Source organism: Triplophysa dalaica, chromosome 12, assembly GCF_015846415.1.
Source record: "Triplophysa dalaica isolate WHDGS20190420 chromosome 12, ASM1584641v1, whole genome shotgun sequence".
Classification (NCBI taxonomy): domain Eukaryota; kingdom Metazoa; phylum Chordata; class Actinopteri; order Cypriniformes; family Nemacheilidae; genus Triplophysa; species Triplophysa dalaica.
This window is the reverse complement of record NC_079553.1, coordinates 15,088,963-15,115,707: the sequence shown is the minus strand read 5'-3', so window position 1 is coordinate 15,115,707 and position 26,745 is coordinate 15,088,963.

Here is a 26,745-nt window from a genome sequence, read left to right as displayed (position 1 = left end):
CATCTGTCTTTTTATCAATTGTCTCCAAAGTGCTTCATGATGCTATTTTTGGCTGAATTGATTCATAAAAACATCCGGAAAACATTTCTGTTTCACGAAAGTTTCCTTGTTGTGGAAAAAATCTGTAAGAAATGGTCCTTAAATGAACCTTCAGTTGAAAGGTTCTTCGGGGGGTTCTATGTTTCTTCTTTGGAATGGTCTAAAAAACCATCTGTGGCACTTTTCTTTAAAGAGTGTATATCTATATCTCCGAGTGGGTCAATGAAAACAAAAATTTGGTTTATATGAGGTTTGACAGCAGTTTAGAGCTTATCCCTTTGGTTGACAACATGCTTGAATGAAACCACCAGGGCCCGTCAGAGAACTCTAGAGTCTCAGGATCAATCCATACTGCACCAAATGCAGGCGATCAATGTCTGCAAAGGGACTTGAATATAGAGTTACAACTGACAAAATATATTTTCCTCTGAAAGAGATAAGCGGGACTCGGAAACTCAAGGAGAAACATTGCCTCCGGTTCTGCAGACGTGTACGTTGTTGTTTAGCTTTAACCTTCGGAAGGGACAACACTGGGATCAATCCAAAACTGCTTGTACCCATCTACGTGGCCTCTTCATATTGCAAAACTGTTTGTGGTTGCAATGCAATTCACCCTCTCACTCTATTGCTTGCAAATAACAAAATGTTACCGTCCTCTTATTGTCCTCTAACACGTCTGTATTTTCTAATAACAGAGCTGTTAGCAGCCGGGCGAACAGACAGACCCCGAAAACAGGAAATTAGGAACGAGAATAGATGGAAGGCAGCGTCCCACAAAGCACTTAAGCCCACTCATTACCGCCATCCAGATAGCAGCAGGCCATCGTGGGATTTTATAATTTCTGCAGGCATTATGCACCAGCGATCCTTTCATGTTCCGTCAGGGATCGGGGCTCGCAATTCTTATACGACCGTCGATGGGAAAAATATGCACATACATTTAGCATTTAAAATCTCCACGGGCTGAACAGAAGAGAGACGGGCACATGTCATAGGACATATTGTGTGAGGGAAGAGGCAGAGAGGCTCTCCATAAATGATTCAACCGTTTATTTATCAGCAGTTTATGTCTGCCCCAGGCGGCTGCCATGGCAATATTAATGACTTGGCCCCACCACATTTGAAGTGAAAAGGTCACGGCTGTTAGACTCCCCAGTTAAATCTGAGGCCTACTGTTTATTTAACGCTCTAAAGTGCTTTGAGAGGCAGGGGAAGGGTGCCAAGTTTATCTTGCAGACGGAGCGAAAGAGAGAGACAGAGAGAGAGATGTGACTGTTTTCATGCGCTATTGACTGACCCACTAAACAACTGTCTTCTGGGGCTGAGGGTTGCGGTGCGCTTGACCCGTCGAGTCGGTGTTTCTCGAGATTCAGGTCTTCCGAGAAATGAGTGGTGTAAGAATTCTCCATTGTAACTTCGAAACCTTCTCTAGAATGTTGAGTACAGTGCATAGAACACCTGGAACCACAATATATGCGTAACCACACAATTATAACAAACAATTTGCTTAATAAAGTAATAACCAAACTCTATAATGTCATTGCTTTAATATTTAACACGTGTAAGTTGGTGGACAAAAACATTTTATCTTTGTGCCCAGCAGAGGGCAGAGCTGACTTGTGTGAAACACTGGTGTTATCAGAGACAAGAACATTAGTGAGCTTAACCACACATAACATTCATGATCTCTTTCTTTGTGCTCCATTAATTAATGACATTTATATAGACATTAAAACACCAGTTATGTAACACAATTTTCTCAGTAATTGCCTAAGAGGACATTGCACAGTGTTCTAATACACACACAGAGATATTCCATTGTTCGCTTGTTCATTTATGATTCGTCACGCAGCCTGAATAAAGAATTGACAAACCATTTTTCAGTGAACTACTAACAATATTTCTTCCAAATATTAAACAAAAATATTGTTTCTATTTTCTATTTATATATCTGGGTATATAGGTCGAAACAAGACCTCAAATACTGCAAAGAAAACAAGTCCATATTCCCATTAAATCACGTGTAACTATATTTCAACAGTGTAGCCTACATGTCTTTTTAGAAAAGTTAAAAACATTTTTTTGGTGTGAAAATCACAATTTTTCTCACAGTTTTCATGTGTCTTGTAATGCTATTTGTCTTTTACATTGCTTTTGGATGACTTTATCACAGGTTTGATTATATTGAAATTCAACAGACACTAGACTGGAATAACCACAATACACCTAGAAATACTGATTAAAAAAAAATATGGAATAGGCTTATTTTTTTTCTGTGGCTGTATATTCATGTTGTGTAACACAAAAGAAGATATTTTTCAGAAATTACTTGACCATAAATGACCATAAAATTGAAGTCAATGGGACCAATGCTGTTTGGGTACCAACATTCTTGAAAATCTTATTTTGTGTTTTGCATAAAGAGGTTTGGAATAACATGAGGGTAAATAAATGATGAAATAAGACATTTTTTAGTTATGTAAAGTTGGAATTTATGTAAAGTTATGTTTTTGAAATTTAATTTAATTTGTGAGACACTATTTGAACAAAACACAAGATGAAATCTAAGAAAAAATGGGATGTATCAACCAATTAAAAACCTTAGTGGAATGTATTTGTTTGCCTGGTCTCCTATTATTCCTATTATTTTTTAGAAATTTGCTTTGCTTTAATCTGTCCCTCTTTTCATTACCACAAAAACATTTTATATACACATTCAATCACAAAGCAAAGACAAAAAAGCATCAACAAAGAGATGAACTGCAAAAACAGCACATGCCATCAAACCACCTGCGTTTTACTCAGACTCTACCAACAGATCCTTTTGCTCATGTTCTACCAGATTTCTTATTAGAAACGAGAAAATTTCATGTCCCTGGCACATTTCTCTATTTCTGTCACTCATGTTTCTGTGTGTTTATTTCTGCTGCACTCTTCATAATTAATTTTGTCAAGCATAATTACATTTTCATGACAGAATTTTTAAGCGGAATGAGAAGAGAGATTATTTCCTTGATAACATTCCAATTAAATTGTTTGTGTGTCTGTTTGTTTACTTAATTAAATATTGACACAAGCCGCCAAAACTGATGAATGCCGAAAGCCCTCATTCCGTTCGACACTCAGAGATTTCCTTCCAACAGAAAACAAACATGTCAACAGATCTAAACGCCAGTCGCAACGGCAGGGCGGATGCATTTGTGTTTGTTCTGTGATGTCGGAGTCCCAGGCAGTCGCACATTTCTGCCGTCTCGCATTGCGACCACCTTGCATGTAGTTCTGTGGGAAATAAATATTGTTTAAACTTGTTTTGGACTCGGGAAAAACAATCTCCTCTGAACAGAGAGATATTGCTGTCCAGGAAGCGTTGTTTGGTTCCTCGGGGCTCCCGGCTCGAGCAAAGCGTCTGTAATATTTCACAGTGCTCGGGGCTGTGCAATCCCTACCTATTGATAAAGTATCCGTTCCTTCTGCTATGGGCTCAGACAAACTCCAAATAAAACCGAGCTGGCTTCACTACAAAGCATTTAGTGGAGGGTAACCATATTCGGGGGGAGAAGCCGATGTCAACATCCCTGTAAATTATTTTGGAGCAGTATAAAATACAAGGTGGAACAGCAGTGGGTCGGCGAGAAAGAAACAGATCTAATGAGGAGAGTTCAGGCCTGGAGGAGAAAAGATACTGAGACAGGAGGCTACCAGGAGGACCAGATATAGCAGACTGTAAAGACTCAGATGAATCATTTTATGCTTTGAATAACTGTTTGGCAAACTGATGTAAGTAACCACGAATGGCTTTATGTCTAAACGTACAGTGTTCGCTGAAAACCTGGGGATAAACAAGGAAGAGGTTTGTGATCCTTAAAGGGAAAAAGATAAACTGAAAATTTTAATTCTGTTATCATTTACCCTCTTCCCCCTTTAAACCTGTATGAGTTCTTCTGCAGAAAGCAAAAGAAGATATTTTGAAGAATGTTGGTTGCAGCTGCAGTACCCATTCACTTCTAATGTACGGACACTTAACCACTGCAAGTCAATGGGTACCACCGTTGTTAGGATATCAACAGACAGAAAGGAAAGTCATACAGGCTTGAAATGACAAGATAGTTGTGTGAACTATCCCTTTAACTATTCAATCAAAGAGTTAGAAATAACAACTACTTGGAGATTATAAAGGAGCAGCAAAGTAGACCACAAACTCTGTCATTTATTATTAATGTGATTAATACATCAACAGTAATAGGCTAGCTAGCAGTTATTTTGTTCCAGTATTTTGTAGATAATAAAGTTTAAAGATTTTTTCCTCAAATCCTCATTTGAAAATAATATGTCTGCCATTCTGTTTATTTACATTAGACCGATCAGACGGTCTATTTTAGATGCAGGTTCATTTCATTTTTCTTTACATCTTTGCTCTCAGAATAAATGAAATGTGTCTCAGCTCCATCAGGATGGGGGGACACCTCAACATTTTTATCACCGCGATATTCCCCTCACAAACCAGGTAGTTCATTTTTATGTAGATGAATTATTAAGAAGCTATTAAAAGGGCCCATATTCATGCATAGATGGACCTGACATTAATATTTTAATGTTTCTCTACCTGGCTTTGCATGTTCTCTCCACATATCATTTAAAATCCATTTTGGTGGGAACGTCGCTGCATATCAATTTTAAATACGGACTTCGGGAAACCCTGCGAACCCTAATCCCATCTCTTGTTAGTGTCAGACCGAATACTAGAATCCTGGTTTTGTCATGAATTATTAGTTATTCTAACAAACGATCACTGGCACATAAATTAAAAGATGTGAAAGGACCCGGGCTGCCATGGTCCAAGCACATCACTGGTACTTAGCTCGGTTATCATGCGTTGTGAAAAAGTCAATATCTCAAAAACACACCGCTGATCTAATCTGCGCCGTGTTACTTCTTTATAGTGAGCCGTTGTCTGGTGTTAATTATTGTGTGCGTTTTCAAGCCGAGTTGTCGGCCTGTCTCGCACGGGTTTCGACGCTTGCTGCCAGAATGCTTGACAGTTGTTAAAGAACGGCAGCCCTTGCCGCTGTCATTTCATTGAGCAGTTTATTTTGCCCTGCGAGCTAATGAGGTTTATTTACTTGTCAGCCCTGCGGTCCATTTGAGCACCGAGCTGCCTGCCTGACATATTACGACTCGCAAGCAACCGAGGGGCGGGCTTCCCCAACCCCCATCACGGCAAAAACACGGCAAAGCAACAGACAGCTCGAGAGCCTATCAAAGTCTCGCTTATTAAAACCGGCCGCCGCACATTATTAGGCCTTACAAGGGCAATCTGGCCACGTCGAGAGGGTCCAACCTGAAAGCTGTCAGCTCGGGGAACATTCGCCCTCCCTGATTGCTTGTAGTCCCAGCAGGTGAGCTGACCCTCCCAGCCCTGTTAAATTACCCCTCCCTCCCACTTTAGACAGCCCCCACCCTTTCACTCGCTGAGGAGACATCCACACTTAACTAAACAAGTGAGAAGGTGCGACATTAATAAATGAGTAGAGAACTGGCATACGGGGATTAATAAATAAACAGCAAGACGGAAGAAGTTGCCTTATTAGTATAAAGTGCTGCAACCACGGGCCGAGGAAGCCAGCTCGCCCTGGTCTGTGGGCAATGCGTATTTGCTCTGGAGCTCGGGGGCCACGGACAGCGTCTGCATGCTGTTTTCAATCGTACCTGACTGTTCCTATGAATCTTCACCCCCTCGCACCACAAAGAAGACCCTATTTTTATCACATCCCCAAGATTAATCTTGCAAATCGAGAGTGATTCTCGACAGAAAAGCACTACAGTGTAACTATTTGTGAGCATGGGATGTCGCCCCCACCCTGGTGTTTTTTGGCAAAGCTTTACATGAAAATGAAATTTCCCTGCCGATTAATTATTTGGCAGGTTCCTATTTACCCCCAATCTCTATATGAAACGCCATCCTGTTCTGGCTGCGATAGACCTGGCAAAGTAAAAACCGAGAGAGGCTCGTTCCTTTAAATCACCTTTTACATTTATATTTAACCGCCTGCTTTCCAGCACCGTGGCCTTTATTAAAGTGCCGGGGGTTGCGGCTTGTAGCCACGCTCTTAACCGGCTGGCTGAGGGAATGTAAATGTGGAATAATGTAGCAGGTCCAAATTTGCATGGTCAAATGTCAAAAAAATGAGGCTTTCCCCTGAGCCTTGTCAGGAGGAATAACGTAAGTGGCCTCCTCCACTGCCAGCATGCCATTATCGGTTAGTTCAAGCTGTCATCAGTGACTGGGAAAAAGGAATGGCGGTCATTATCTAAAAAAAAAGAAAATGTGGAAGTGAATATAGCCCCCCCCCCATCTTAACCTCTCTGACAAGATTTCACTATGCACAGACATGTTTTATTGTGTGCGTATGTGGTGGCACTGGTCCGCTAATGCTAATAGCTTCAGTCAGTGTCGGTCTCACTCACTCACTCACGCACACAATAAATAATCGCTTTATTTCAGGTCTATAATGGTGTTAATGTGCCAGGAGGGCCAATTTACAACACACAGCACAAATAATTAAATATGCAACTGGTAGGAAAGCACGAGTAGAGCGCACTTATTATGTGGATCCCGCCGGGGAAGCAGACACAGTCAAGCAATTAGATAATATGTTTAAAGAGCAGAAAATCTGTTGCAGCGGAGACAATTAGCCAGAACATTCACCAACCCCATATTTACCTCTGTAGATAAAACTGATGAGGGTTTTCACCTCCCCCTTGTAGAATTAGATGCTCAGTTTCTTTGTGGATCATTGTCAATGACCACGTAAGCACTAGGAGGAAAAGGAAAATTTATATTTTGAAGTTGATTGGTATATTCTTAACTGTATGGACATAAATCAGATTTGTTTAAAAGTTGGGGTGTTCTTTTGCCCTTGAATCGCACCCTGACACATACATATCCAAACAAACATATGGGTGCTTAAGAATAAGATTGTATCTTGAGGGGTGAGTAACAAACAAATGGTTTATGGGCCATTGCCGAAGAATAACAAATCCATGAATTTTTAAGAATGTGGGTGTTTGGGAAGGAAAACAAACAATGAAAGCTAGCCGGTCCCATCGGGAAGGCAACAAATACCATGAATAATATCCTGTGAATAAACTGAAGCAATCAAGATGGCATGTCTTTATGCCGACGAGAAAAATAAGTGTCCTTGACAGAAGGATGAAAGCATTACAGTGTCCGATGAGAATAGCATGTTAGAATCACCTTCGGTTACACTTTATTTTACAGTGCCAGTGTAACATTGTAATTATACATTTAAGTATTGAGTAATAAAAATTTTACTACATGTACTTGCTGTAGGGTTTGGTTAGGGTTTGTTTCATGTAACTATGCTTACTTACTATAGGGTTTGATTAAGGTTAGTTGCATGTAACTATGCATAATTTATAGTAAATACTATAGTATATACATGTAACATGGCACCGTGATGTTACACATAATGTTTTACCTCACCTTATAAGCATTTCACAACACCTTAATAGCCCGAATTACAGTATGAAAGAGGACATATGCTGCAACAGTTAACCCTAAAACCTAACAATGGATTTACTATTAAGTAGTTACATTGTAATAACTATATAACACTGTCATTTTTGCAATGACAGTGATATAAAAGAATACTACAGTATATTTTCACAGCATTTAATAATCATTGTTAATGCTTTTTTTCTGTAATACAGATTTTATTGTTCATTATTCATTCATGTTCATTGTGCATTAGCGTAACCTGCTAGCATTGTAAATGTTAAAATGTAAATGTACTATGGAGGGATTTATAAATACATAAATTATGTACACTACATTTATATGCACATGGTACAATTGATTCTTGAAGCATTTTTACTTCGGTACATTGTTTGTAAGGATGAACTTCATAATATTAAAAAAACATATTTGCTCATATTTTTTGTAAATACATTTATTGTACAACAAGCTGGGTACACTCCAGTGATTTATGGATGCAATAACACATCGTTTTATCTGTAGATAATAAAAATACCTCTACTATATTTTCAAGAATTTGCTTGTAACCTAAACTGTATGTTCACAGTTAATCAACTGAATTTAATGTTATATTGCTCAAAGTGCATAAAATGAAAGTCGAATAAGTAAAGCTGCTCAGTCTGATGGGCCGCTGCTGTACCTGTGGTGTGCCACATTACCTAATGGACTCACCGTTATGCTGCAAGGGATGATATTCAAAGTGTCATCCAGGCACACCAGCTGCACATTACCTTGACAAAATCAGGCTCTGTAAATTAGCTATCGCCTGTATTATTAAAATAACAAGGAATATTTCATTGGACTTGGCAAAAATATCTCCCCTAATTGTCCACTTTATTCAAAGTCCGCCCAGGCTTCGGGAACAGTCAGCTCCTGCTATTGGCTTGCAGATTTCTCATGTCCCATTAGGGGGAAGTGCCATCGCAGTCCAAAGCGTCCTCATTTATTTTAATAACCTGCCAAGACAGACATGAAAATGTTCAAGTTAGACGACTCCGACATGACAGGGAAGTAGCTTGTCAGATCTGCACTGGAGTCTTTTTTCAACAGACCCCTCTCGGTCCGCACATCTTTAGAAGATGAAGAATTGATTGACTAATTATTACGGGACATTTTTTTTGTGGTAATATTTATATGGTGTTGAAACGATCTGCTTGTGAGAATCCAGCAGATTTTCCAAGCTTTAGAGATAACCGTAAACCATAAATCAGATTCTCTCAGGAAAAATATCTGTTTTTAAATGGGATTAAATTGGTGTTACATCTTTTTCATCTGAAACATATTATGAGAATATTCTTAAATAACATCTGATTAAACTTTTTTGCTTTGAACTTTTGTTGTGGATTTGACTAATTCGCAGGTGGAGAAATATGGTTTATAATTCCTTACTCTTTGCTATTAAGTTTCTAAATTGAAAAGCCCTGAAAAGCATGTTTTCATAGCAGCTTGCGATCCCTGCTGTGACTAAGAGACATACTTTGTAGGCATACCTTGAGAGATCCCAACCGAAGCCAATGCGTATTGAACAGAATCAAAGAATGGTATTTGGACGCCCTCTTGTTTGATCGAATCTGACTCCGAGCCATCGGGCAACCTGTCAAAAAACAAAACCTCAACATATCATTGAGGCGTAATTGTGTCATCAAGGACTTAGAAGACAAAGAGCTATTATCAGTGGAGAGGTAAACAAGGCCTAATCCCGCTTCAGATCTGAGTAAATAAACGCCGGTGCTAATTCACACGTAACTCCTGCCTCCAGGTTAGCCTGTTTTCTTAACAGTTATCTGTCAGAAGCTAATACCATGTAAATGAGACACTTCATGGCTCACAGAAGCTTCCCCTAATCCTCTGCCATTCTTCTAACCAGCATACTCTCGGAGACCAATATCTATTTTCATCTGGTCTGATAAGATCTCCTAAGGATTTGAAGATGGCTGCTCGTCCATCGGCCTGGACTTTTCCCTGTGATCTAAGGGCTTTAGGGAGTTCTCATTAGGCAGCCGAGTTTGGATCGAAGAACCCAGTTCTGGCTAGTGGATTTTTAATCCTCCCGTGGCCTGTGTTGGGAGCAAGAGTTATTTAGAGACTTTGATTTGCCACAGCAGTTCACTTTGATTAAGAGAACTTCAGACGATTGAGCAGCGCTCGGATTCGGGGGGAGGAATGGTGTCTACACAAGCCTTAACAAGGCTGGAGATGGTTGGAGAGGAAGGCTTTGTCCACAAGCTGTTCCCTCGAATGACCTTCCCTGGTTCTCAAAGTCAACGGTAGCAGAGGGCAGAAACTTTTGATGTCTGTGGGAAGCTGGTTTGTTAAGGTTGCTGTTTGTAGGCACTTGACTGTCGTGGTATGAGGTCATCCTAAAAGCAAATATGTGAAGATCGTTGCAAAGAGGTGATGGTGGCTTTAAAAGGTAATTAAAACATCCCTTAAGGAAAGGCCCCTAAAATAAACTCCACAATCTATAGCGATTTATCATTCATATCTTTAAAGGGATAGTTCACCCCAAAAATAAAAAATCTGTCTTCATTTATTCACCCTTGTCATTGAAAACCTAGTCTCGCGTAGCCAGACCTTCATACTGAAGGTTTGGAACTTATCGCTGCTTTTTTTGGTCAAGGCCTATCCAAGAGGCCAAATGACTGACAGGCAAAGCAACCAATCATGTTTCGTTTTGTGGCGTGTCATGTTAAGAGGGGAAATGTCCCTGGAGGAACAGAGTACATTTAAAAATGGGTCAAAGTTAACAGCAACAAAATGATTATAAGTTTATGCCTTGAACCTAGCATACTTCACAGAATTAAGCATTTAGTCAATCGTGATGAATTCTGATAGCAACCGTTGTAAATGCGACAGCTTACTTCTTAGATCAGATGGCTTTGTGTTGTTTCCAGGGCGACTGTTAAACAAAGCAACACACACGTCTTTCATAAATCCTATGAAATTCCACTATTCAGATGACGACTTCGAACGTGCTGAAGTGTTTCCAGAAAAGAGTGCCTACTGTATCAGATGTTTAGCCAACGGTGAATATTTCAAACTTGACTTTAGAACACAAAGAAGATTAAAGAAGATGTCTCACTACTTATGTATCCTTACAGTGTAACTCAATGGGGAGTCAGTATTGTTTGTTCCCCAACATTCTTCAAAATATCTTCTTCTGTGTTCAGCAAAAGATAGAAAGTAATACAGGTTTGGAATGATGTTGAGTAAATTATATAATGTAGATTCATTTTGGCTAAACTTTTCCTTTAATTTCAATAGCGATTCTATTTACAGAAGGTGAGTTATGTTGTGTTTCACCGAATGACCCCGCACAACTCCAAGGTATTCAAATAAACCCTAATTCTGTTTTTATCATCACAGGACAATAAATTTAATTAGGCAAGTGTAATAAGTTTAAACAGCTATTCTACAGTAAGTACAGTCTTTCAGTAGATGTAATAGCTTGAATATAACTGTGAGCAATCGAGCATTGAGCACATTGTAATGTGTGCTGGGAAGCCCATGGGATGCCAGTGCAGATAATATCTATATCTTTAAACAGTATATTTAATTACCATAGCTCTGTCTTTAAGCTTCAGAGTTTCGCTTATGTCATGAAATCCTTATGAATGCTAATAACACATCATAATGGCTCCAGAGAATTCATGGGTAAGTCAAGGAAAGCATTCTGTGAATTGAAATATATTAGTAATGTACGTTGTAATACTCATCAATCTTACATCATGGTTTGCATACCTAACAATACTTATTTTTTTGACTCCATTATCATTGATTTGTGTTTTCAGTACTTGGCATGTTTATAGTACAATAAAGGATCTCAGGCCTTTCTACTCCTTGAGTTATCTCCAGCGCTGGAAAGCTCTTCCGATATTTACACAGGTCCTACTCTTGCCTGATCGCAAGCCTTTTTTTTTATCTGCAGACGTTTCATTTTTTTTCTCTTTTTGTGGTGGCTCGGAGTTTCTGTCCTTTGCACTGAGTGCTCTCTAGTAGACACGTTTCTTTCTGCTGATTAGCTACAAGTTTGTTTTAGTACTCGGCCACACTCAGTTTTTCTAAGCGTTTTCTGAAAAAACCCCAACCCAACTAACTACTAACCCAACTTTATGGGATGTGTTTGGCATTCATACCTGAGAATGACTGGGAAACTGCAACAAACTGTTAATTTGTGTTGAGAATTTTGGAATTTCCCAAAGTCACATGAGACTGGAGAACTAGTGCAAGCATGAATTAAAGATCTGACGTTCAGAAATATCTTGTGTAGTTAACATACCATCTTGACGATGATTCAAAATATGGCATGAAAACTTTTGATTTTCTTTTTGAAAAATGTTCCTTCCTGTTTACATCAAGAACACTGGTACCTTTAAAGCCAATTTAGACGAGTCTGTCACTTGAAATTAACAGCTGCATGAATTTGATCCAATCAGAAATGACACCCGCAAACCAGTAAACCAAAAATTGACAACATGGCTTTCAAAGACACGCAAACGTTGATTTTTCTGTTATCCTGTCCGTATGCTTTTTAAATATATGGGTCTCCTCCCTCTGGCGCGCCTCGGCTTTGATATCAGAGAGGTTACAAAATAATATCTTTCCTTTGAAAAGCAATTTTAAGAGGAGAGGGATTTGTATAAATAGTCCCTCGTTATGCGTGCCAAGGGCCACCGGATTCTGATGTGAAAATTGCGATAGGCTTCTAAATAGCAATGCAAAATTGATGACTACAGGGCCGCTGTACTGGTGTCAGGAAGTCAGAGATGCAACTGCATGAGCACATCAAGGCTCAGGCGACCAGGGATTTCCTCATCCTCAAAATTTTCATAACCACGTACATGCTGTACATACACTGAAGCAATACAGTAGCCAGTGCTGAATGCTTATTTTAGTACTGTGCACATTTAATCACTCCAAAATGACAATTCTGTCATTTACTCACCCTCATGTCCAAACTGTAGAACCCAACGAAGACACTTTGAAAGAAAGTTGATGCCCCAACAACATTGGCCCCATTATGGACACTGAAATATATTTTGTGTTATTTAAAGGATTTCAACCAAATTAGGTTTTCATACGGTGTTGTTTCAGTTATGGGGTCTTTTAGTTCTGTGGTTCAACATTTCCACCATAGTCTCCATTTCCACTACATCTAAAATTGTGTGTTAAATAAAAAAATACACTTGTAACGAGGAAGGCGGGACGAGAGCCGTGAGGCAATGAGGCGGGGCGGGTTGCTTGAGTGATAGTAGGAATTAGCTGTGCGCACACCGGCTCGCCTATCTCACGGCTCTCGTCCCGCCTTCCTCGTGACATCACTTATCAAGTACTTTCATGTACTTATTTTGCACATACGTGTTTGTAATAAAGTTCAATAAAAGGAAAGGAAGGAGTCGGGAACCGGAAGACATTTGAAAACAGTTAATAAAGTAATATAACAGCCGGCGGCCCCTCAAGGACGACCGCTGGCGAACAACAACACAGTAAAACATGAATACATATACAAACACTTCAGGCCTGGTCCTCTCTCTTTGACGGTCCGGTCGCTCGTTCCTTTTATATGCTCCCAATCTCCTACGTGATTCGAGCCCGGTGTGCGCACAGCTGGCGCTCATTCACAATAACTCACCGGACTCGAACCACGGTCTCGCCCCGCCTACTCTACTACAGCGCTGTTCTGGGTAGATTTGGGGATCGATTTAGCTGTGCAAGTCTAACCACCACAGTAAATGCTGATGCTTTAAATGTAGATTTAATAAAACAACATAAATAGACACAGTAGTTTAATGTATACATGTTAGTATAGAGTAGTTAAAGGACTCATTAAATGAGCTCTTTCCACAAGTTGACATGATTTATTCATGAAATGTCTGGAATATATTTAGCTTAAAAACACTCAATGGCTGGTTAAACAAAACCCTTTTTGCCTTGTCAAAAACAGCCACAGTATTCTCATAGCAACCCGTTTTGGTGCACGTCTCTTTAAATGATCATGAGTTTAACACAACACACGTTTATTACTGCAATGGCAATGATATAGGTAAATTGTGTTTCCTGAAGTCCTCGTCCGGAGATAAAAAATCTGTCACAGCAAACAGAGCTCACGTTGTTTCTTGCATGCTTGCTAAAATCAATGGAATTGATGGAACCTGCAGATCTCAGCGGAACTACTTGGATTTTAGCGCTTGTTGCTGACAAGTTATAATGTTACACACACAACATGACAGCATAACTAGTATGCTGTGACAGATTTTTCAGCCTAAGGACGAATGATTTGAGACGTATAAAACGAAACTAACTGCAGTGTTCGCCCCTGTTCATTAGCGAAAAACAAACAGCTTGCCGCAGCTGAACATACCCAGACAGCACAATCCATCTGGCTTACATCTATTTGACGTCTGCATTTACATCTGCAAGACATAGTTTGCTCATCTGCAATACGTCTCAGAGACGTCTGAACGTCTGTAATACGTCTTCTAAAGATCTGGAGATCTGCTGTGTAAAAACATCTGCTAAACATCTTAGAAATAGCAGCTTTACATCCATTCTTAATCCTAAACATCTTACATCTACATCTTACATCTAGATGTCTATATGACGTCTGACAGCTCACATCTCTGAAAAATATTGCAGATGAGCAAACCATTTATTGATGATGTCTAGCAGATGTAAATACAGACATAAAATAGATGTAAGCCAGATAAATGTGTGCTATCAGGGAATTAACGCACTTAATGTTTTAACATACATACAGCTAAACTCCAAGTACCCATTTGCCAAATAACATATAAATATAGAGTAAGTTTAACACTGGCTTTGAATGTTTTAGTCAGCGTTTGACTGACTTAGCTCCCTTTGCAATCATATGCTATTGTTATCGTCCTATATATACGGCATATGTACATGAATTCCGACTGTTGATAAATATAATTTACAATGGCAGCTTTGTCTCGTTCAGTTGGTCTCGATCACTCTTGAGGAACAACTTTGAAGCTAATCCTGCTTGTATTGTCCCAGGTTGATAAAGCACTCCGGCTTGAAGTGATTCGCGCAAACAAGCAGGTTTTTACTTATGGTTTCTGAGGGATTTCCACTAAAAATAAAATAAATCCTCCCCTGTCTCTTCCGAGGTTAGGACTCTCTACATTGCATGTTGTCCACGATACTTTTAAAGTATCTGCTTAAAGCACTTACTGTATACAATATACTGAACTTCAGTCTCTGTAGCAACAACAATTAAAGAGACATTCTCCCATTTAAATGCATTTGGGACTTCCAGAAAGTACCGGTAATTCAGGTACTTCCAAAATGTGTATAGAGCATGTCAATTCTGCCTCACTTTCTCTCTTTTCTTGGTCTGCTAGAAGGACTTAAAAGACTTTAGGAGGTTTAAGAGGCCAGAAAGACGGTTTTGCTCAGCCTCAGACAAGAGCCCAGTGCTTATCTGTTCTTGACCACACCATCTTCTCTCCCGTCTCTCTGTCTCCCACATCTTGATGGGTATTGGGGTAGAGTATTCAGATAAAACTGTCTAATGAACATGCAGGAACTTTGGTACGTTAAGCATCGAAACATCGAAGGCAGCTTGAACTTTGACTCGTCTGCATTAGTGGTAAGGCCTTATCAGCGCAGGAGACTGCAGAGATTAGAGACTTCCTAATGAAGTGGAGGGATCGGAAAGGTTTTAGCAGTGCCCGAGTGGATTGCTTCCAACATTTTTCACTTGTTATCGCAGGTATCCAGATTGTTGTTGTGAGGGCAGGACTTCGCTTAGTTTCAGGTCACCGTGGGTTGATCACAGAGTAAGTCAGGATGAAGTAGTTGGAACACATCTGACAGCTATCGATTATTTTGTTTGATATTTTTTTGGGATGGGGGCTTTTTGCCTCTTGTCTTTCACACCATTGAGAGTGGAAGTCCCGAAAATAAAAAATGGGGAAATCAGATAAAGTGTTGTGTGCTGGATCAGAACGTGAGTTTTCTTCTAAATTACTTAATGTAATGTAAATGTGTTTTCTACATAGACACCAAGGCTCGATATGAGCTAACCACTTCAGCAAGAAAAAAAACATTTTTCAGTTCAGTAAAATGTTTATTTTCCCAGTTTTGTTTGATATTTAGTCAACGACAGTGTAAGAAAAGTTATCATAAAATTACTCTTTGGAAATATCAGATTTTATATTAATAAAATATGCAGAAAATAACAGTTTAAAGTTAACCTAATAATGCACATTAATACAATTCTTCACAACACACCAACTACATAAACAACTAACACAAACTCACTATATTGTTCATCAGGGGAAATTCTAGGTTTTCAATATTAGGGGGGCTCAGCCTACAATGAGGATATATATATATATCCACTCTCTAAGCACCACATACTGTATACTTTACTTCAATGAATAATTAACAATTTATATGCCAAATAAAGACAAATTAATGTTATTAAAACTAATATCACATTAATCGATCAATCTGCAACATTTATAATTCAAAGTGACAGCCACAAATCCATATAATGGATTCATTATTCAATATTTAGTTGAAGGAATAACTTGATATGATGTTTCCCTGTCATTCATTCTGATTAGCCAGAGCACTGTCACTCCTTTGCATGACTGTGTGGTTATCTATCACATTCACAATATATTTTTAATTAATAATAAAAATACTGAAGCGTCTGAAAAACGACAAAGAGCTTCTAAGTACACATTTGTTTACCCGTAGTCTTTCCGGGCCTCTCAAAACTGCCGTCAGCTCAATATAATAGGCGCAAGAAAGAAACAACAACATGAATGACACATTTCTGTGCGCTACAATATCAATATTGTGATCGTTTTCTAAAGTATGCCGTCATTGGTGTGAAGTGCTTTCATTTCGCTGCAGGTAAACAACTAATGTTAAGTTAGTAAACAGTGTGACGAGGGGTGAACGTAGACAAAACGTTTAACAGTGGATGGGAAAGGGAAAGGCATCATATTATGTAACATACAATTAATGGCAAATATGTCAATGATAATGCTACACCTTTATTCTCTGATTGTGAACTAAAGAATGTGCTAATTAACTAAACCTTCTGCCGTTTTCATAATAAGAGTTTTAAAGAGGACAATCAAATTATATAATTACTCACAATTTTTTAAGAGGGCTAAGAACTTTAAGGTGATTATCGTCAATCAATTGAATTATTTTTGATCATTGGTGGCTGATGTTTCTATTTCAGGGGATCAGAGTCATTGTTTCATGTATAAGAACATCCACTTAACCATGGTAAAGTTACTGTAACACACACCGTCTTGGATTAAACTATTTATTGCAAATATGAAACATTACAGTAGGCTACTTACCTTACTTTGATAACCGGTGTGAGATTGTGCTAAGCAGCTGTATGCCCCAATCGCAATGCCACCCCCTGATTCTGTACAGGTTAATAATTTATTGTTAAGTAATACATTTCTCTGAAGCACAAGAAATTCAAGAGCTATGATAAATATGAAAAGCTCATTATAATTCATAAGCATGTGTTGGATTAGTATAAACCTTTTTTTCTGTATGTACATTATTAATGTGGATATATGCAGCCTTTGGGCCCGAATGACTAGGTTTATGTTCATGATGAATATCACCTGTACATGGTAATCATTAAATTGTGCACTGTCAAATGAAATGTATTTTTTTCTTATGTTGAAAACATCTTTTGCAGTATTATGGTGCTTAAATAGAATAAAGTTGGGGCCATTTAAATATCCTATTACCCCATCATTTTCACTATTGGACAAATGATAAAAATAAGAATGATATGAGTTTATCTCTATCAAGTTAATCTCTATCACAAATTACGTGGCTAGCTGGATGATGTTGAAAAGCTTGTTAGAGAAATGGATTATCAGTATTGGACATGGTTTCAAAAAATAAACATTGAACTACGAGCTATTAAAGGGGTCATATGGCGCGAATACGTGTTTTTCTTTGTCTTTGGTGTCTTATAAGTTGCCCTGGCATGTATTAGACACTTAAAATTGCAAAAAATAAAGTGTTATAACAAAAGATGCATTTAATCTAAAAGCAAATGCTCACCAAGACCTTCCTGAAACGTTTTGTGTAAACACGCCCCTACAAATCTACATCAGTTAGTGGTATGAGTTGACTTAGACCGCCCAAATGCATACGTAAGTAGGGTGGGGCGTACCTATCAGTACAATTTCTTTGGAACCTGATGTTCCAAATATGGTAAGAGGCGTTACATTTCTGTCACATCCTTGCAGTATTCAAAGAATCACTACGCACTGGTTAACTGGCCAATCATAGCACACCTCGCTTTTCAGAGCGATGAGCTTTGTAAAAATCAGTGTGTTTCAGAGAGGCGGGGCAAAGAGGAGTTTCAAACATGCACGGTATGTGGAAAATACAGCGTTTTTTAATCTAAAATTGTGTATACACATTACATTACAGCTAAGGCAAACGATAATATTCGTTTTAGCTGTGTCATATGAGCCCTTTAATTTATATGCATAATGCCTAAATGTTACACATAGCCTTAGATTAGTATAAAATGCTTACTAACCTAAAAAAAAACATAATAGGGTCTTAATGAATATTTAGTGCACATACGTTTATCAAACGCCCATTTTAAAAATAATAATTCAGCACACCCTATTTTGATAACAAGTGAGTTTTAAATGTGAGCTCAGTCTGTTATGCTGTGGAGTTTTCCATTGGGCTGGATTCCAGCATCAACAGATGCTCCTCATGATGTTGTTTTAGCTGGTCCTCTGGAGATCTCAGAGTTTAATTTCTTTAGAGATATGAGCAGAGGGCCTAATGAGACTCTCCCTGGCATCTCTCTGGATCTTCATTAGGTTTTTATGAGCTGTAGATGCCGGAGAGGAGGCTGGCTGGAGAATCTCTTGTGAGAGCTTCTTCAGGAAGACCCTCTGAGACTCTCCTGCTCTGCAGCCCCAGAGAGAAGAACCATAAGTGCTGTATGAATTTAGCACGACTGCTAAAAAGACCACAGGGAATAGCGCCGGCATAGTTCAGTTTACAGCACAGTTAAGAGATGGGAATAGTTTATTTCTTCCGCTGCTTCTCACAGTTGCTATTAAAGTGGAGATTCATTCACAACTTACAATGGTGTAGATTTATGTAGTATTCAGTTTAGTATTTACTTGGTGAGTAATGAGTGGTGATTACTGTATAAGTGGCTGAGCCTGATTCAATAAACCTCTTATAAAATAGGACACAGATCTTAGTTATTTTTGTCTTGGTTAACAGCATGAACAAATATGATCTCATTATTATTTTGAATTATTATCTTCTACAAAAAAAGAAACATTATTTGCCAATGTTACAGATTTAAAATGGGTAAGTAGAAAGTAATTTTTAATCCATGACGTAAGATGCAATTTACAGGTATATGCATTTATGTGTGTTCTTGAATAGGAATTGCATCATAATCTTTTTCAATGTAACTTGCCTAAACAATGTCCAGTGGTTTGTGTGTGCATGTGGAAGCTGTTCTGGTGAAAATAGGTTGCTATGTCATTTTAGTGCGTTGCATTATTGTTTATATTTATAACACGAGTATACTGTAACCCAGAAAGTTGTTATGCTGTACAGTCTGTTGTACCAGTCAATAATCCAGCGCAATATTAATTTAGTTGATGCTTATTCTGTGTTCCAATGTTGCTATTGAAATTGATCCATTTTGTTAGAAAGCTGTATTTTTAGATCGATGAGCAGTCATTGCAAGTTTAACATCACCTGTGTTGCTTCTAAGGTGGCTTTCACACTTGCAGTTTAGTTCAGAACGGGGCAGGGTTTGCATGAAAATAAGCTAATGTGAAAGCTGTCAAGCGAACTCTGGTGCGCATGGGGTTCCGAACCCGGGACTACGTGAGGGAGATGGGTTGCGTGTGGTTGCCTGAACTTTGGCGCGGTTTGCATAAATGTGAAAGCAACACGGACCGGGGTCATACTCGACCAGGAAGCAAAGTACCCTGCACATGCGTTTTAGCCGATTATGATGTATTTACTTTAAGAAAACACATAGAGATAATAGCATTGATGATTTACCTTGGATTCGAGATAGCCTGCATTATATTTACATCTAGCGAGTGCAGTCAGAGTTACGTTTACGCTGCTCTGTATTATTTGCACCACATTAACAAAAAACACAAAATATGAACACGCGTTGTGTTTTCTATCATGCATCATGCAAGTTTTTGTTGACGAGGCACGCAAACGCCCCAGGTTTCGATAGAATCAAGCTGAGTGTGAAACCAAACCAATGCTGCAGGAGGGGTTCGGGAACAAACGCAGAAGAAAAACTGTAGCACTCAATAGCAATACCATCTCCTATGAAAGTTTCATTTCCAGAGCATCACTGATAGAGAAAAACTGGTTGAACTTTGATCTATTCCCACAAAGCCTGTTTTGCTCCAGATAATTTCAGGATAAAAGTTCTGGAAGCAGTTCAGAGGGCAGTTGCCCCTTTTACTAGGTTGTACTCACACTGGCATAAGTGACATAAGCCAGCTGACATGGCAGCATTCAAAACATAAAAAATCAAAGGAGTTGGGTTTTTGTTGTCTGTGTAAGGTTCCATGAAAATTCAATATAATGTTGACATATTTATTGCGATTGAAAAAGCAAAAAGGAGAACGAGCTGAAATCTCTGCAACAATTTAAAAACTACATATCACATAAAAATACATTGTGCAGACAAAGACACTGCGTATATGCAGATAACATTAGCTTTCTGTTATGTCTTGTAACAGTTTAAAGCACTTTTCTGTGACACATGTTCAACAAGTCAGCATGCTTGCATCACTATTAGTTCCATTTTTTCTTGGTAACGCCCTATTTCAGTACCCCCAAAAGGAGTTTCTGAACTAAAACTCTTCAGGGTTCTTGAAGTACAAACACAATAAAAAGCGGGTACTTCCGACGCATAGTTCCGTAAATTCAAAAACGTTCCTAGAGTGTAAAAGCCCCATAACAGCTTTATTGTGTTATTTTTACAGGTTTGGAAAAACAACAGCAGATGAACATTTTCATAACCTAGTCCTATTATTTTAATGAATGGGCATTCGACATCAATTATAAATGAACATGTTTTTGATTTTCATAAGCTTAGTACTTCATAGACTATGCCACTCCTCATGCTCCGTACAAACAGAGCAACATTCCCTCTCTTGGAATGCAGGGAACACAGTCGGAATCTTCCCCGGCATTCCCCTCCCATTGTTAAACTCTCCATCCGTGTGGATGGGATAGCCGTTCCAACATGAGCTCCCAGCATACACACCGCATCATTGTTCCTATCATCAATTACATTAATTACTATTCAAATCCCCATTGTGAAGACTATCCGAGCTATCAGCCTCGGCATCACGCAGGAGGAATCTGAGGATGTGTCACTCACGGGCCTCGTTTCTTCAAAAATCTCATCACACGATGATGGAACACGGTGGGCTTCTGTTCCCGAGCTCAGCCTGGCCGGCTGCCAGACGCACTTAAACCCATTACGGCTATCGGAGAAATTATTTTCCCTTTTTCTTCATGCAGTAGGCGAATTTCACAGTTATCAGTGCAAATAGGCACCGGGTTGAGAGCTGAGACGAGGGATTTGCTGTGGTTGCTGCTTTAAGGCTGTCTCTTAATTAAAGCTTTGCCCTGGGTTAACTAGTTTCCATGTGCGATAGCTTCGACAGGCCAGATGGGGGCAGTGCTGCCTTACCGTACCCTCGAACCTTTGGCGATACGCATGTGCGTGCACATGTACAGGATAGAGTGCTCACATTACAGGGTGGGCCTGGGTGGTTTTTGATGGATTGCAAATGATTGTCCCTGAAAACAATAGCTGCTGGAAGTAGCATGTGATATTGTCATTGGCCTCGCTCGGTACAGAAACACATCTGCGCTGAAACACAAACCGCCTGAATGAGGGCAAGAGTTAGTCATAACTCAGTTAAGATGTCCTCCTGAATGAATCTATGCCAGATCAGCTTCATTTATAAAGATAATGGCATCATGATCTTCCAAAGGATCTCTGAGGTAAGTTAACAAAGAGGAACTTTGAGAGAGACGGTGCGCACAGACACCTGAGTAACAGGAATGAGTAATGGCCGTTGGCACGTTCTACCAGCATATCCATTAGTGAGAAATATTCGCCCGATGTCAGATTGATGTGAATGTTTTACAGCAACACAACTCCACCTGTACCCATAACACTTCAGGACTGATCTTATCATAAAAGCAAAAAGTGACGGATAGAAGCGTGATTATGTGATCTGAATGTGTTATTACAAGCTACCTTAAAACTCTGCATGCTGTATTATTGGATAGAGAACAAAACAAATCCCTCAGGAGTGACATAAAGTCGACCAACAGCAATGTGAAGGACTGAGAACATGCCAAGAATCATGAACATTTTGATTAAGAATCAGTACTTACTTCATATTAACTGTGGAGACATTACGAAAACCTTCTAAAGCACATGTGTCCAGATACTATTCTTCTTATATCTACTGTTTCAATTAAATTAAGGCTAATGGTAAAGTTTTAAGTTGAGTTAAATGTGTATTTTTGACAGTTTCATAATTTATGTCTTGACAGTTTTAGGTGTGGCTTTCTTTCATGATCAAATAGATGAACTAAACAGAGAGCACAATGTTGATCGTAACATAAAACGTTTGTTGTAAAAACTGTTACATAATACAGTAACTTACTGTAATTGTAACTTTCTTAGAATTATCATTTGTGACTAATGTACAAACAGATACTGTGATGTCTACATGTGTATATATCTGACACACCACACCCCGCTGATTCCTCAACACACACACACACACACACATGAAGAAAAGTATTTGAATGGGCGCACACACTCAACGCGACAAGCCGAGCAGGTACGTGGCGAATCTCAGCGGTTTCACAAGCGACTGACACACAAGTTTTCAACAAATTCCACTCTAGCACTTTCTTCCGGCTCTCTCCCTCGCACAGATCCACACACACGCCGTATTTTCTGTCTTTCTCTCAGGCACGGTTTTGACAATAGCTGTTTCCTGATTCGGCTCTGGTGCCGAGAGCCGGCTCACTGGCAGCTAGGGAAAGGTCGAAAGAGTTTTCAAGATGGTGTTTTCCTTTGTGTTAAGAGCAGTGGTGTGTAAGAGCTGAGTGTGTTGAAGGAGCTGCTGCGTAAGCCATTCCTACTTCTCCCTGGATGTACAGAAAGGACCGTAATGAGATCAGGCCTGTCATTACTGTTATTGATGTTCGCTCTGACACAGGAAGATATATGCCATAATTATGGTGCCGGGAAGTCCCCGTGATCGTGTATGTATGTGTGTGGCAGATTAAGGGCTAAGCTGACAGACACGCACTCTGAAGGGCCTGCGTCTGGAACGTCGCGAGCAGGGCCCAACGTGAGGGTGCTCTGCGGTTGAGTGAGCAGCGTGGGCGGGTGCGGTGAGTGATCGCGAGAGAGTACGGAAAGGATCAGTAGACTTCGACATCCGTCAATGTCGAAGTCAGGGCCTCGGACTGGATGTGTCTCTCTCCCCCTCTGTATTCAGTGTCTCTTTCTCTATTCGTCGCTCATGTATCTCTCTTCGGAGAGGTGTCTGCTGTGACTGTATGGATATGAATCACTTAAAACGAGAGTACAGCTGCCTCGCACAGCGCTCGAGAACCCAAGCGAAAGCCACTCGCACTCAAGCTTTCGGTAAATGAAAATAAACTTCAGCCGTTGTTTACAACCTCTTTTAACTGCATCACAACAGTCTGTCCACGCGACCCAGCGGAGATGTTTTCTGCTTTTCAAACCTGCTTTCTCTGAGATCTGCCGCACACAAGAGTTTGACGTAGAGTCTAAGTCGAGTCTTTCAAGGCCAATTCTAACACCTTGTCTTATAAAGCAGGAGTGACAATAAAATGTTGTCAGTGTGAATCTTTTGTGTAAAGATTTTTTCTAACAAGCTTGCACCATCATGCTATGTTGCCCTGCTCTTGGTTAAATCTCATTGGCCCTGTCTATCAAGCATCAAATATTTAAAAAAAAAATTGTAATAACTTACAAATTTGAGTCAATTCTCAAATCTTTTGTCATCAAACGCTTTTTGGTAATAAATTATTTGTTTCTTTTCGTAAATGGTCATCCCATTGTACGAAATTAATAAATATGGATAATAAATATCATTCACTTGGATGATGGTGCATATGACTGCACTGTTGTTAAATAAAATAGAATACAATAAGAAAGCTATTGTCATTTAAATGGGGAACAATGAATGACACTTTTTCTTTTTACAAACTCGTGTTGATCAAAAATCTTCAAGTTGAATCTCAAGTCTGTTGTTCACAAGCCGGGACACAACTGTATTTTTTACTCAAAGTTGCAGTTGAGTCTCAGTCTTGCACTCAAGTCTCCATCTCTGCTATTGTGAAAGCTAGAAAAAGCTTGAAAAACACGTCTGAAAACACGCAGATCGTCGAAAGCGGTCGAGTAGCTTCACCTCACATGCCTGTGCCCCTGACTGCCCTCTGGAGCCGTGTGACAGTGGACATGGCAGGTAGGTGTTGACCTCCTGACCTTTTCAGCTCAGCGGAGCAGACAGGAGCCATGTTCAGAGAGAGGGATCGAGGGATGATGGGGATTTTCGGGTGGGTTTCTAAGCTTTGCGGTGAATGATGGGGCTGTTGGATGCAAAATTACATCCGGTAGACTCTTTATTTGACCTTGAGCAGGCAGAGGTCTGTTTTGAGTAAGTCCAGTTGACCTCACATGTCAAGAGATGAACTGTCATGATGGCATTGTTATTTCTTAAAGTGGACTTAAGTCTTGCAAACTTGATTTACTGTTTATGAGGTCACTGATGCGTGGTGGTATCATCATTTTGACGGTTTCCTTTTATTTATTCACTTTGGTGTACCTGTATGTTTGTATTTTTCATTGTAAATTTGTTGTATGGAGCATTTCCAAAAGCTTACATTTAGAATAATATTCAAATCCCACATGTAGACACGTGTGTTTAACATACACTCACCTAAAGGATTATTGGGAACACCATACTAATACTGTGTTTGACCCCCTTTCGCCTTCAGAACTGCCTTAATTCTACGTGACATTGATTCAACAAGGTGCTCAAAGCATTCTTTAGAAATGTTGGCCCATATTGATAGGATAGCATCTTGCAGTTGATGGAGATTTGTTGGATGCACAAAGCTCTCGTTCCACCACATCCCAAAGATGCTCTATTGGGTTGAGATCTGGTGACTGTGGGGGCCATTTTAGTACATTGAACTCATTCTCATTCAAGAAACCAATTTGAAATGATTCAGGCTTTGTGACATGGTGCATTATCCTGCTGGAAGTAGATATCAGAGGATGGGTACATGGTGGTCATTAAGGGATGGACATGGTCAGAAACAATGCTCAGGTAGGCCGTGGCATTTAAACGATGCCCATATGGCACTAAAGGGCCTAAAGTGTGCCAAGAAAACATCCCCCACACCATTACACCACCACCATAACTGCACTAATGAGAAATTGAACAGGTGTTCCTAATAATCCTTTAGGTGAGTGTACTATAAGTATATCTTTGATATTTTTTTAAGAGTTTGGTTCCAAAATGAGATAACTCCATTAAATCATGTTTTTTATTGTGCATTCCAATTAATATCAATCAAATCGCAGTTGGTAAATCCATAATAACAAAAAATAGTTAACTTACTCAATAAAACAATAAAAACATGATTTTTATTTTTTTATTTTACAAAAGTTATCTCATTTTGGAACCAAATTCTTAAAATATAGATTATTTTTATATTATGGAGCATACAGAACACCTAATTTCCCAGAATGCTCCAAAGTCCTCAAAATAAAGCCAAAACATATTTACAAGAGATTTTAAAAATCAAAGGTGTTTTTGTTGCAAAACTTGGCTTGGAGTCCAAAAATGTCTGTTCCCATTCAATATCATTACTTTTTTACAAAGCATTACACCAAAAAGAAATCCAGTACAAAACTTTGCATTAACGACCATTTGCTTCTAATATTGTCACTAAATGTGAGATTTTATTCAATGATTTCAGAGCAATTAGTTGAATTGAAATGTATTGATGGGGACTGTGGGCGCCACAATCTTGTGTTCAGCATTCACAAATAGCATCTGCTATGGAGCCAGATCGCCCACCAGAGCCCTGTCCCATCTGACTGCTCACAGGCTGCTCAATTACATCTATGAGTCTCAATAGAAGGGCTCTGTGGATAGAACGTGTGCTATCTTGTGATAAGGAATGGTTTGAATGGTTGTTAGCGTACAGAAGCACACTTAAAACCAATTAGACATTTAAATATGGGGTTTAGACCTTCATCTTCTTCATCTTTTAATAAATATTTCAACTAAAAGTGATATCTGATATAATTTACAGTATGTATACTTGTTTCGATAACAAACAGTATCTATACCACCAAGAAGCATAAAGGTAAAAAATATGTGAATAAGTGAAAATTTCACCCCGACTTTGTATTTTTTCTTTTCTTTTTTGAACTACAAAATGAGTGATGCAAGCTTTAAAAATTTCAACTCTTAAGCTCTGCTAAGCACCATTAAAGAACCATTAAAGTAATCCACATGGCTCGTGTTTCATATTTAAGGTCTCCCAAAGACATACATCAACATTTTTGAGATGATCAGACTCACATGTAAGTCTTGCCTTTGTTGTATTTGGACATAATTGCCAAATGTCAATGGCTCTCACCGGTCATGTGACTCACTGCAAAGTTGCAACTTTGAAAAACATAAATGCAAATGAGATTTGAGATCTGGAGGAGGGCATTTGTGTGCTTTATTTTTTGGTTGATGACACCTTTATTAATAGTTACAGTAAAGCGATGATTGAGAGTCAGAAAATGACAAAAACCAGGAACAACATCTGCTGGTGATGTTATTGGAGCTGGAGAATACAGTATATTCTGTCTGCAGCCCACAGCTTTGATAGGCAGGACACTTTAACCAGCTGAATAAAATAATGAGCTATATCACGCTTTCATAATGTACATTCTGTGTTTCTGAGCTGAACATGAACATGAGCCAGCGTATCCGGTCACTATTTTGCATTTACACTCGTGAATGTGC